Raw genomic sequence first — 14,652 nt, 5'->3', positions numbered from 1 at the left:
TGATGTAGGGGACAACACGGGGAGGCGAGGCGTGCCCGGTGGCTGTGGTGGTGCTCGGCGGCGCGCTGCGCTCCGCTCGGGTGCGAGGTGGAGGGGAACCGGAGAAGGGGGGAAGCACGGGGGAGAGTGAGAGAGGTTCGGGGGAGTGCGTGGCGACGCTAGAGGCGTCCAGGCTGTCGAGGGGGCGAGGCAGGCAGGCAGGAGGTGGCCGGCGTGTGCTCGCACGCGGCGGCCACACGCGCACTGTCCTCCTGGCGGGAGGTGGAGGACGACTGGCACTGGCCAGTCGGCTGGGTCGGCCTGTTGGGCCACTGGGCCAGGCCGGCTGCATAGTGCCAGGCCGCGATAACCCAGGTAAGCATTTCCATTTTGTTTTCTTTTCTATTTTCTGACATTTGTTTCTGATTTAGTAAAAATACTAAATCATTTTATTTAATTCTGTCAAATTTTGCAGGGACCTAAGGGATTAATCCAAAGCCCCTCACCAAAATTCAGAATTATTGGACAACATTTTGTATATATAAAAATATTTATCCAACGCAAATAAATACTACATTAATTCCAAATGCCCAAAATAAATACTTATGAGCTCTTTAAAATATTGGTTTGACTTTTATCTCTGTCCAATATTTTCAGAGAGCAACATGAGCATTTTCTTGGACCCTTTTGGAGCAATTTTTACTTGGGTCATTTTCAGAAATGATTCTGAGGGTTTCACAAATCCCCATTTCAAATTTAAATGGAATTTAAACATGATGCACAAATGGCTAGCTGGTCTAGGTCATACCAGAACTAGGGATGTGAAAACTCGCCCCCAATCGGAAGAATCTTGTCCCGAGATTCAGGAGTTGGCGAAAAGAAAGCGGGGTACTCAAGTCGAAGACGATCTTCATGCTCCCAAGTAGCTTCTCTCTCGGAATGATGAGACCACTGAACCTTGAGAAACTTGATGTTATGACGTCGGGTGACACGCTCTGCTTGATCCAGGATGCAGACAGGGTACTCTCGATAAGTGAGGTTATCTTGGAGATCAAGCGTTTCGTGGTCCACTCCGCGGATGGGATCCGAGAAGCAACGCCTGAGTTGAGAGACGTGGAAGACATCATGAACTCGAGAAAGATGTGGGGGTAGTTCCAACTAGTAGGCAACCTCTCCTCGTTTAGCGAGAATGAGAAAGGGACCAATGTAACGAGGAGCCAACTTGCCCTTGATACCGAAACGATGGGTACCCTTCAAAGGGGTAACCCGAAGGTAAGCTTTGTCGCCAATTCATAAGCCACTTCCTTATGACTACGGTCATACTGGCTCTTTTGACGAGATTGGGCTGTTTTCAAATTCTCACGAATGATGCGAACTTGCTCTTCTGCCTCCTGGATCATATCCGGTCCAAAGAATTGTCTTTCACCGGTTTCTGACCAGTTCAAAGGTGTTCGACATCTTCGTCCATACAGAACCTCAAAAGGAGCTTTCTTGAGGCTGGATTGGTAGCTATTGTTATAAGCAAACTCGGCGAAGGGAAGACACTTCTCCCAATCCATACCGAATGAGATAACACAAGCTCTAAGCATGTCTTCGAGAATTTGGTTGACCCTTTCCACCTGACCACTTGATTGAGGGTGGAAAGCGGTACTGAAGGAAAGATGGGTGCCCATGGCAGTTTGGAAACTCTCCCAGAAATGAGAAGTGAAAAGACTACCACGGTCTGAATTGATCTCTAGTGGAACACCATGAAGTGACACTATTCGAGAAATATATAAGTCAGCGAGCTGACTAGCAGTGATACTCTCTCGAACAGGTAGGAAGTGAGCCACTTTGGAAAGACGATCAATGACTACGAAGATAGCATTATTCCCTTTCTTGGTCCTGGGAAAGCCGGTGATGAAGTCCATACCAACTTTATCCCATTTCCACTCAGGAATAGCTAAAGGTTGAAGGGTGCCAGCAGGTCTTTGATGCTCTGCCTTAACGCGACGACAAACGTCGCAGTTAGCAATAAACTGAGCAATTTCTCTCTTCATCCTAGTCCACCAGAACCTCTGGCGTAGGTCCTGATACATCTTAGTACTACCGGGATGAATCGTGAGAGGAGATTCATGCGCCTCCTTAAGGATTAATTGTCGAAGATGTTGATTCTTGGGAACCACCAAGCGACTCTCAAAGAAAACAACACCACGATCATCTATAGAGAAACTACCACCAACTCCCTTGTTAATGTTTCTCTTGATCCGGGAAATTCCCGTATCCTGCTTCTGAGCAGAGATGATCTGATCCACAAGAGTAGGTTTCGCCACCAAGGTAGAAAGGAATCCATGAGGAGCAATGTGAAGGTTAAGCTTACAGAATTCCTCATGGAGAAGTGGTTGGCCCTGCTGCAACATGAGATTGTTGCAATAGGACTTACGACTTAGCGCATCAGCCATGACATTCCCTTGCCTGGGGTGTAGGTAATCCCTAAGTCGTAATCTGAGATCAACTCCAACCAACGTCTTTGCCTAAGGTTCAAATCTGGTTGGGTGAAGATATACTTGAGACTCTGGTGGTCGGTGTAAATCTCGCAACGTTTACCAAGAAGGTAATGTCGCCAGGTCTTAAGTGCATAGACTACGGCTGCAAGCTCTAGATCATGTGTAGGATAATTCTCCTCATGTGGATGCAACTGTCGAGATGCATAGGCAATCACATGGCGATCTTGCATAAGAATGCAACCTAGTCCCTGTCGTGAGGCGTCACAATAGATAACAAAGTCTTTAGTGAAATCCGGTGGCACAAGTATGGGAGCAGAAGTCAGGCGTCTTTTCAGTTCCTGAAAACTGTGCTCACACTGTGGGGACCACTCAAACTTTTTATCTTTCTTGAGAAGTTCCGTGAGAGGTTTGGCCACTTTGGAGAAGTTCTCAACGAAGCGGCGACAATAACTGGCTAGGACCAAGGAAACTCCTAACTTGCTTAACTGTTTCAGGCGGAGTCCAATCAAGAACGGCCTGAACTCTCTCGGGATTGACGGCAATGCCCTTACCAGAGATCACGTGGCCAGATAGGTCACTTCTGGCAACCAAAATTCGCACTTGGAGAACTTGGCATAAAGGCGGTGCTCTCTGAGTTTTTCTAGCACAAGTCTAAGATGTTCGGCATGCTCTTCCTCGTTCTTCGAGTAAATAAGGATATCATCGAGGTAAACCACGACGAACTTATCTAAGTACTCCATGAAGATCGAGTTCATCAAGCGAGGAGAATGTAGCTGGAGCATTGGTTAGACCAAAGGACATGACGGTGTACTCGTACTGACCATAACGAGTGACAAAAGCCGTCTTAGGAATGTCCCCATTTCTGATCTTGATTTGGTGGTAGCCTAACCTCAAATCCATCTTTGAAAAGACTGAGGATCCAGCGAGCTGATCATACAGGTCGTTGATCCTGGGGAGCGGATACTTGTTCTTTATCGTGACCAAATTAACGGGACGATAATCTACAACCATCCGGTCCGTACCATCCTTCTTCTTGACGAAGAGGACGGGGCAAGCCCAGGGAGAAGAACTAGGACGGATGAAACCCTTTTGCAAGGATTCATCGAGTTGTTTCTTAAGCTCAGCTAGTTCTAAGGGTGCCATCTTGTAAGGTCTCCTAGAGATTGGAGCGGTTCCTGGGATAAGATCTATGACAAACTCTACATCTCTGTCAGGTGGAATACCTGGCAGTTCCTCTGGAAAGACATCCGGAAAGTCACGGACTACCGGGATATCTTCAAGGTCTGGAAGAGGGTTGGCATTAAGAGAATAGAGCTGACGCTTTGCAACTCTAGTGGAGACAGTGACTATCTTGCCAGATGGGTGTGTAAGCTGAACAGACCTGTGTAACAATCAATCTTGGCATAATGAGCTTTCATCCAGTCCATACCCAAGATGATGTTAATATCTGTAGACTTGAGGGCTATAAGTGATGCAAGGAATACAAGTCTGTCAACAAGGATTTCATTACCATGGCTTATTCTGGTAGTTTGCCATCTAGACCCTGGAGTTTGGATTTCAAGTGGAGTTGGCATATCACAAAATGACATGTCGTGCAAACGAGCATAGCCTTCAGAGATGAAGGAGTGAGATGCTCCGGTATCGAACAGAACCGAAGCTGGATGACAGTTGACAAGGAGTGTACTAAGAATGACATCCGGATCATCATGAGCGTCTTTAGCTGACACATGATGCACACAGCCACGTTCAGTGGGAGCTGACTTGACACTAATCATCTTGCGTGATGGCTTACCAGGGCCAACAGACTTCTTAGGCTGGGGTGGATCATAGTTGGTTTGAGAGCAGTCACGTGCATACTGTCCTGGCTCTCCGCATGTGAAGCAAGTCCCTGAGGTAGGACGTCGACCCGCATTGACAAGCGGTCTACCGATAGGTCTAGGTGGAGCATACGGCTGAACTGGGTGAGGCGCCCCATAAGAAGGCCTTGGTGTATAACCGGTTGGAATAGCGGAGTTCGGAACCCAAATCCGGCGCTTCTGCGAAGTAGAACTAGAAGAAGAACCCAAACCACGGGTGTGCTTATGAGACTCCTCGTAAGTGAGTTGAGCTGTCTCTGCATTAATGGCCTTGTTCACAAGAGCCTAGAATGTATTGCAATGATGCAAGTGGAGATCACGACACAACTTGGGGTTGAGACCCTTCCGGAACCTAGCCTGCTTCTTGGCATCCGTGGACACCTCTTCTGTAGCATAGCAGGCAAGGTTCTCAAACTCTCTACTATAAGCATCAACAGCCATCTTATCCTGGGTGAAACAACAGAACTATTCTCTCTTGCGGTCCATGAGAGCCTGAGGAATGTGATGCTCGCCAAAAGCCTCAGTGAAATCTCTCCAGGTGGTTATCTGGCCAGCTGGAAGCATAGCCTCATAGTTCTGCCACCAAATACTAGCAGGACCTTCCAGATGATAAGCAGCGTAGGTGACCTTGTCACTTTCAGCTACGTTCGCAGAATGCAGCTTGTGTGTGATACTACAGAGCTAGTCATCTGCATTGAGTGGCTCAATGGAATGATGGAAGGTAGGTGGTTTCAGAGCAATGAAATCATAGATGGATGCTGACTCTTTGTGCTGATGGGAGGTGTTCTCCTCAATACGTGCTAACAAGCGATTAGACTCTCGCTTGTTCTTCTCCATCTCTAACATGAACTCTACCAACGAAGGCTGGTCGGGAGGATCCTCATCCCTACCATCTCCGTGGTTCCGGCTATGAGCAACAGAACTTCGGTTAACTGACGACATCCTGAAGAACCAACCAAGGAAACAAGGATGGATTCAGCATCATCATAAGGATGTAGAATATAGTATGAGGAAAATACTATCTCTTGAACTCCTAGGACAAATCCGGTAGCATAACGGCAGTAAAATGCTCAAAATGAGACATTCTACAAAAGACAGGGTAGCACCATACTCAACATCATCACTCAAGGTTGTGAGATATTACTAAACAGGCTACACCGGAGGTACTCGAACTGGGATATGACACCAAACCTTAGAGACTACAGGGTAGTAACACGTGATCCTGATAGACGGAAGAGAAAAGCTAGTTCCTTAACCCCATAGGAAAGATAGGACGACTCAGATCAGAAGGCATGAGGTATAAGGAGTAAAAGAGCCTTACGTTCCCTTCCACAATCAATTCCCCTATATAGCTAAAGAATTTCTAGACTCAACTTCGACCAGGTTGGCTTGGTAATCCTACAGGCAGTCAAGCTCTAATACCAAAGCTGTCGGGACCCCGATTTCAAGTCACATCGATCTAGCCGGTAACAACTCATATCAATTTGCGGCCTCACGCACGGTATCCCCACGGGTGTCGCCTTATCCTGGCCCGGGACCGTATGCTCCTTTTGGCTCACGTATATGATTGTGTCGCTAGCATCCATATGACAGAGAACCCGCGACGACATGGCTAGTCGTGAACCCAAAGCGGCACTACCCTATGGGGACAGGCATACATGATTCACATCGAGCGTGTCGGTCAGCAGCGTGTGAATCCGGGCTGTAGCACTGGGCTAACAGGACTCCGGGGAACCCGGACTGTAGCAGGCTAGGCAGGACTCCGGATGTCACCGCGTGAAATTCCCCAAAAGGACAGACACAGGAACAAAGTGAAACACATGCCGGCCAGTCAAGTGTCCTGAGCAGTAGTGCTGGGCTAGCAGGACTCTGGTGAACCGGGCTGTAGTGGACTACTATGGCTCAAGGAAGCACTAGACTACATTTCCCCATAAGGGAGACTGCCAAGGATAAACAACTAGATTGTCGGATCCCACACATAGCAATACACGTCACACGCACGCATAACATGCAAGTATGTGCTGTACAACATGGCATCACAACATAAGGCAAACTCATATAGATAAAGGCTCAAAAGAGCCACATATCATTAAATACAAACAGGGGTCACATGACCCATCATTCAGAGCATACAAGCAACGGAAGCATTACATGTCTGAGTACAGACAACTACAAAAGAAAAAGGCTGAGAAGCCTGACTATCTACAAGTCCCTCCCAAGGGTACAAGATCGTAGCTGAGGTAACAAGCTACTCGTCGAAGTCCAAGCGGTACTACTAGTGAGACAGATGTCTCACCTGCAAAACATAAATAAAGCAAACGTGAGTACAAAGGTACTCAGCAAGACTTACACCAGATCCTATCATACATGCATTTGTATCAAGAAGGTAATGTGGGGTTTAGTTGCAGCAAGCCAGCTTTGACTCAGTGGCTATCCTGTTCTACGACAACGAGAAACTTCTTTGAGATGAGGCAGCGCACACGAGTCCACTAATCACCACATCAATACACTACTATGGATTCATCCTCGTCTCCTTACGAGAAGGCCATCCATAGCACTCACACTTGTCTTGAGCATTTTAGAGTATCCACTTTAAGTTGTCTATGTACCACGTAAGCATCCAAGAAGTCCATAACCGAGGACACGGCTATTCGAATAGATCATGATAACCCTGCAGGGGTGTACTTCTTCACACACGCTCTCACCACTTATCACCATATACACGTCATGTATCTCGGCAACCTTCAAGCGGAAGCCTGGCGAGGGTGTCGGCCACGACCTGACTAACCACACAAGACTCTAGTCCAGGTTTATCGCCTATTCGGGTTCCATCCGCAAGGAGATCCGGCCGGGGTTTCGCTCACGGCCCCAGACGATGTGTACAGGGTTCCCGAGCCCACCATCCGGGTGCCACTCGGTACACCGGGCCACGTGTGCCTAGTCTTTCCCAAGTCCACCCTGCCGGGTGCCACTCGGTAGAAAAATAGCACTACCTACAAACACCAGAAACTATTTGCAACTCCTGGACAGAGATCAAGGCGGTTAATAAGTCGAGAGAGCTTGGAGCGCCCGGAGCCCAATGTGTGGTAGTAGCTAGTCATTGGACAACTTACACAGAACTCAGTTCTTAAGGACGGTCCCAATGAGACAACCCACCATGTACTCCTACATGGCCTCTCACCGCTACCTTTACCAAATCGTGTTCACACGCTTAACTCTCAGCACCGGAACATATCATAACACTCCAATTCATTCCCGATGAATCAGACCTGACATACTCTAAGCAATAGCAGGCAAAGCATGGTAGGAACACAACATGGCTCAATCAACTCCTACACATGCTAGTGGGTTTTAACTATTTACTGTGGCAATGACAGGTCATGCAGAGGAATGGGTTCAACTACCGCAGCATAAAGTAGCAGTTGCATCGTTGTTGTCCTAATGCAATAAATGAGAGCAGGAGCGAGAGAGTAGGATTGTATCGGAATGAACAAGGGGGGGTGCTTGCCTGGTAGATCAACAGGGGGGGCACTGCTCCTCAGACAGGTACTCTCGAACACTCTCCGGAGCAGGTCCTATCGAGGAGGAACGGTGTCGAAAATCAAACACAAACATATGCAACATTATGATGCATGAACATGGAAGGAGTATGTGATGTTGTTTGAGTTAATGCATCTAGCATTTATTTGGTTGAAGTCCATTTGAACCAAAGGTTCAAATGCAACTCCAAAATAAACTCTTATAAATGCCATTCATTTGTTTTCATATATACAGCATGTATAGGTTGGTTTGTCATGCATGAAAATTGTACATATGGATAGATTGAATTTTTCTGATAATTTTTCATATATAAATTATTTCAATCTAAGCTACGGTTGAATTTCTATGAATTTTTGAAGTTTAGCTAATTTTCTGGAATTTCCAAAATAGAAATAATCCAGAATTCATTTATTGCGTCAGCACTGCGTCATGCCTGCTTCAGCAGGTCAACGGCGCTGACCAGGTCAAACCTGACGTGTGGGGTCCACACGTCAGTGTCACAGGTTAAGAAGGGGGTTATTTCTAACTAAATTAAAAGATTAAGGCGCCAGGGCCCACTGTCAGTGTCACAAAGGGGGGTAGTTAGTGCCTAACTAAGATGCCATGTCAATTAATCGACGATTAGCCGCTGGTGCTAATCAGAATGCGCCGGCGCTCCTCGTCCGGCCATCTCCGGTGACAAGAGCTCGCGTGGCTGGGCTCTACGGACGCGTCGTGGTGAGGCGCATCGTTTGGTAGCAGTGAGCAATGGCGGCGAGCGAGGCAGCGGCGGAGCTCGGGCGGGTGCGTGGTTAGCACTGCGGCTTGCAAACAAGCTGGCTGTCGCGCTAGCGTTGCTCCACGGGTCGTTGCGAGTGCAACGGATGCACGCGCGGGGCCATTTGGTCACCGGGGCTTCGCCGGCGACGAGCCCGTGCGGCGACGGCTATGGTAAGCAAGGGGGCGACGGCTACGGCGACCAAACGGGGGCAGGGTTAGGGGGGAAATGACCGAGGGCTCACCGCGGTCACGGAGAGCTTCTCGGCGAGCTCGGGGAGGCACGGACGGCGACGGATTTGACGGCGGCAATGCACGGCCGTGCGCGGAGACGACAGGTCGATGGCGAGGCGACATGGCGTCCGATGATGCTCGCGTTGAGGGGGAGCATCAAGGCGTCGAGGCGGATGTAGGGGACAGCACGGGGAGGCGAGGCGTGCCCGGTGGCTGCGGTGGTGCTCGGCGGCGCGCTGTGCTCCGCTCGGGTGCGAGGTGGAGGGGAACCAGAGAAGGGGGGGAAGCACGGGGGAGAGTGAGAGAGGTTCGGGGGAGTGTGTGGCAATGCCAGAGGCGTCCAGGCCGCCGAGGGGGCGAGGCAGGAAGGCAGGAGGTGGCCAGCGTGTGCTCGCACGCGGCGGCCATGCGCGCTCTGTCCTCCTGGCGGGAGGTGGAGGACGACTGGCACTGGCCAGTCGGCTGGGCCGGCCTGTTGGGCCACTGGGCCAGGTCGGCTGCATAGTGCCAGGCCGCGGTAACCCAGGTAAGCATTTCCATTTTGTTTTCTTTTCTATTTTCTGACATTTGTTTCTGATTTAGTAAAAATACTAAATCATTTTATTTAATTCTGTCAAATTTTGCAGGGATCTAAGGGATTAATCCAAAGCCCCTCACCAAAGTTCAGAATTATTGGACAATATTTTGTATATATAAAAATATTTATCCAACGCAAATAAATACTGGATTAATTCCAAATGCCCAAAATAAATACTTATGAGCTCTTTAAAATATTGGTTTGATTTTTATCTCTGTCCAATATTTTCAGAGAGCAACATGAGCATTTTCTTGGACCCTTTTGGAGCAATTTTTACTTGTGTCATTTTCAGAAATGATTCTGAGGGTTTCACAAATCCCCATTTCAAATTTAAATGGAATTTAAACATGATGCACAAATGGCTAGCTGGTCTAGGTCATACCAGAACTAGGGATGTGACAATGGCACGGTGTACCGAGTCGCCCGTTTGGTGTCTCGGGCACCTTTCACACATCGTTCGGGGCCGTATGTGGAAACCTCGGCCGGACTCCCTACGGATGGAACCTGGATAGGTGATAAACCTGGACTAGAGACTTGCATGTTTAGGTAGGCCGTGGCCGGCACCCTCATTGGGCTTCCGCTTGAAGGTTGCCAAGTACATGTCGTGTAAACGACGGTAAGTGGTGAGAGCGTGTATGAAGAAGTACACCCCTGTAGGGTTAACATCATCTATTCGAATAGCCGCGTCCGCGGTAAAGGACTACTTGGTTGCCTATACAGTTCATAGACAAGTAAATGGATACTCCTAAAAGCCTCAATACAAGTGTGAGTGACGTGGATGGCCCTTTCGTAGGATGACGGAGGAGGATCCTTGGTAGTGTATTGTTGTGATGAGTAGTGGACTCGTGTGCACAAACATTTACAAGTTGCTGTCTCGTAGGATAGTCTAGCCAAGAGTCAAAGCTAGCTTGCTGCAATAACCCCACTATCCTTCTTGAGAATGTTGCATGTATAGTAGGATCTGTTGTAAGATTTGTTGAGTACCTTTGTACTCATGTTTGCTTAATTACTGTTGCAGAAGAGAACACCGCCCCCTCCGATGGGTTCTATGTAGATCTCGACGTTGACAAGTGACTTGCCACCCAGGTGGTGATCCTGAGCCGTGAAGGGCCTTGTAGATAGACAGGCTTCGTCAAGCCTTCTTGCTTTCTAGTTGTCTCTACTCAGACAAGTTTGCTTCCGCATGTGCTTGTATGTTTGTATGACTTGAGTGTCGGGTCGTGTGACCCCTATCTGTATGAACATATTATGTAAGGCTCTCTGGAGCCTTCTAAATAAAGTACTTTGAGTTGTAGAGTTTTGTTGTGATGTCATGTTGTATTTACACATATCGAGCATATTGTGTGTATGTTTGAAATGCTTGGTATGTGTGGGATCCGACAATCTAGTTGTTTATCCTTGGTAGCCTCTCTTATGGGAAAATGTAGTCTGGTGCTTCCACTGAGCTTTGGTAGTCCGCTACAACCCGATTTACCGGAGTCCTGCTAGCCCGCACTACTGATCCGGAACACTTGGACTGGCCGGCATGTGATTCACTTCATACCTATGTCTGTCCCTTCGGGAAAATGTCACGCAGAGACATCCGGAGTCCTGTTAGCCAAGTTGCTAAAGCCCGGATTCATACGCTGTTAACCGACATGCTCGAGGTTGATTCATGTATGCATGTCCCTGTAAGTTAGTGCCACTTTGGGTTCACGACTAGTCATGTCGGCCCGGGTTCTCTATCATATGGATGCTAGCGACACTATCATATACGTGAGCCAAAAGACGCAAACGGTCCCGGGCCATGGTAAGGCGACACCCGTGGGAATACCGTGCGCGAGGCCGCAAAGTGGTATGAGGTGTTACAGGCTAGACCAGTGTGACTTAGAATCGGGGTCCTGACAGCGTTGGCATCAGAGTCGGACTGCCTATAGGTTCCTTAAGCCAAAATGGTCGATGTCGAGTCTAGAAATGCTTTAGTTATATGTAGGGGAATTGATTGTGGGAGGGAATGTAAGGCTCTTTTTACTCCTTTACCTTATGCCCTCTGATTTGAGTCACCCTCTTCTCTTTCTATGTGGGTTAACGACTAGGATCTCATCTTCTATCAGGTTCACGTGTTACTAATCCGTAGAATCTTAGGATTGTTGGTTCCGGGCCTCAATTTAGTTTCTACTACTTTTAGTATGTTGTCAGTTGAACCAGAACCTTGATATGATGTTGTTGAGTCGTTTTGCCAACTGTTGTGAATGTCTCAAATCTTTTTCTAAGCATTTACAGCCTTTATGCTGTCCGATTTCTCCTAGAAAATTCTAATGCCTTTGCATTATTTTGTGCTTTCAGATGGCCACCCGCACCCAGAATCAAGTGGTTTGTTTGACTCGAGGCCTCGATGTACCTGGTCACACGGCCATGCTGCTCTGTGTGATGACCGAGGCGGGCTATTGATGGTACCCTGAGTATACCGTTGAGGAGCAATATCGAGATTTTAATTAGAGCCAATACCTTTGCACAGTCAGGATATACCCTTCGTATCCTGGAGCTACTGAACCCCTCCATTGCTCATATGGACTTGGGGTTACCATCGAGATGTCCGTGCAGGACGCTGCTTACTCGATGATGACCATCATGCGAGCTAGACTTCCTTTGCTTCGGAACACTGAGTTCTGCTATATGCCAGCATCACTTCCTGGTGCAGAAGGTTACTACCAGGCTCTTTACACTGACTCCTCCCATGAGGATTCACTACTCCGCACCACCACAGAGATGCTTGAGGACAAGGATCGTGAGAATCGTGCTTTGCGAATGGAGCTTTTCAACAGTCGATCTGATCACTGGGCCCCTCTGACATGGTTTGCACCTGCCGTGCAGGCTGGTTATATGGACATGAGGGATTTGTACCCCATGCGGACTGGTCTACCGGATCGTATGGACTGGCGTGATGTAGGAGGCATCACCCCTCCCCATGGACCCCGTCTTCCACCATTTGTTGGACCAAGGCCAGATCCGAGTCCTTATGGACCGCAAGCTCCACAGGACTGACTGTTTCGAGATGTTCATGTTCAGCTTCCAGGACATGGTGGTAATCTCTATGAAGATTACTATGGAGACATCTGAGTTGGTAGTAGCTTCACTAGTATTATATTAGTTGTATTTCCATAGTCCTCTGCATCTGGTGGAATATGACTTAGTGTGTACTGAATTCCGGAGGCGTAGAAAAATAATGTATAGGATCTTGGAATGCCTCTGATGAGATGTAATGTTCTTCACCGTAGTTGTACTTCAGCCTGGGCTTGTACTAAACTATGTATGGTGTGTATGACCAATGGTATATATATGGCAGTTTCTGTATTACCATGTCATACGGATGAACATCTCTGCATTCTGTGTCATCCATTACATTCTGCACTCTTATGCCACGGTTTTGCCATCCTTGTCTAAACCGTGGTTTTGTTTGCCTAGGATGGTGAACACCCGAAGCACCCCTGCTATTCAAGAGCAGGGTGAAGCCAGTGCAGCTAGGGATGGGAATCTGCCCCATCCACCTTCCTTGGCTAAAGTGATGTTGGAGACAGAAAGGAATAAACGTGAGACCAACCGGTTGTTAGAACACATCAAGCAGAATACTGCATGTTCCCAGAGGAACGACTTGGTGTCTCTCAATGATTTCATCAAACTGACCCCACCAACCTTCCATCATTCTGTCGAGCCTCTCGATGCAGATGATTGGCTTCACAGCATTACCCATAAGCTACGACAAAGTCACTTATGCTGCTTATCTCCTTGAGGGCCTTGCTAGCTTTTGGTGGGAAAACTATGAGGCTATGCGCCAGTTGGCCAGATTACCACTTGGGAAGAATTCAGTGCGGCTTTCCGTGAACACCACATTACGGAGGGTCTTATGGATCGCAAGAGAGAGGAATTCTGCAACTTCACCCAAGGTCGGCTGACCGTGGATGCCTACAGCCGTGAGTTTGGAAGTTGGCACGTTATGCACCTGTGGAAGTGTCCACTAATGCCAAGAAGCAGGCGAGGTTCCGGAAGGGACTTAGCCCCGAGCTTCGTTGTGACCTCCGTTTGCACGAGTGCACCTCCTTCTAGAAGCTTGTGAACAAAGCCATCAGTGCTTAAACCGGTCATACTGACTATGAAGCTACACGTAAGCATTCCCATGATTTTGGTTCTTCATCCAGCTCTGGTTCTCAGAAGCGCTGGGTGTGGATTCCAAACACAGCTCTGCCACCCAAGTTCACTCCGAGGCCATCCAATGAGGCGCCTCGCCTAACCCAGCAGTATAAACCTCCTAAGGCTTATGGTCGACCGGCCGCCAATGCTGCTCTGCGCACCAACACTGTGACATGCTTCAAGTGCGGAGAGACGGGTCACTACAGTCAAGAGTGTCCCCAGAACAGTAACACCAACCAGCCTGGAAAGTCCGTTGGCCATGGTAAGCCAGCGGGAAGGTGTATTATGCCAAGCCAGCCACCACTGCACGTACCCATGTTAACTATGTCTCAGTAGAGGAGGCTCATGATGATCCCAATGCCGTCCTTGGTACGCTCCTTGTTAACTACCATCTGGCATCTGTTCTTTTCGATACTGGAGCATCTCATTCATTCATATCTGAGAGCAATGCTCGTTTGCATAACACTTCATTTTGTGACATGCCCACTTCCATGGTAATTCAAACTCCGGGTTCCAAATGGCAAACTTCTAGAGTAAGCCATGGGAACGAAATTCTTGTCGATAGGCTTGTCTTCTTGCATCCTTAATAGCTCTCAAGTCCTCAGACATAAATATCATCTTAGGTATGGAATGGATGTCAGACCATTATGCTAAGATTGATTGTGCCAATAAAACTGTTCAACTTACTCAACCATCGAGCAAGACAATCAATGTCTTAACCCGAGTGGCCAAGCATCAACTCTACTCCCTAAATGCCAACCCTCTTCCAGACCTTGAAGATATTCCGGTAGTCCGTGACTTCCCGGATGTCTTCCCAAAAGAATTTCCAGGTGTTCCACCTGACAGGGATGTCGAGTTCATGATAGACCTATAAGATGTACCAGGAATCGTTCCAATCTCTACAAGACCCTATAAGATGGCACCCCTAGAACTAGTTGAGCTTAAGAAACAACTCGATGAGTCCTTGAAAAAGGGTTTCGTCCGTCCTAGTTCTTCTCCATGGGCTTGCCCCGTCCTGTTCGTCAAGAAGAAGGATGGTATGGATCGGATGGTTGTA

This window comes from Triticum aestivum, chromosome 3A (assembly GCF_018294505.1).
Source record: "Triticum aestivum cultivar Chinese Spring chromosome 3A, IWGSC CS RefSeq v2.1, whole genome shotgun sequence".
Lineage (NCBI taxonomy): Eukaryota > Viridiplantae > Streptophyta > Magnoliopsida > Poales > Poaceae > Triticum > Triticum aestivum.
The sequence above is the reverse complement of the archived record's forward strand: the minus strand, read 5'-3'. Positions refer to the sequence as shown.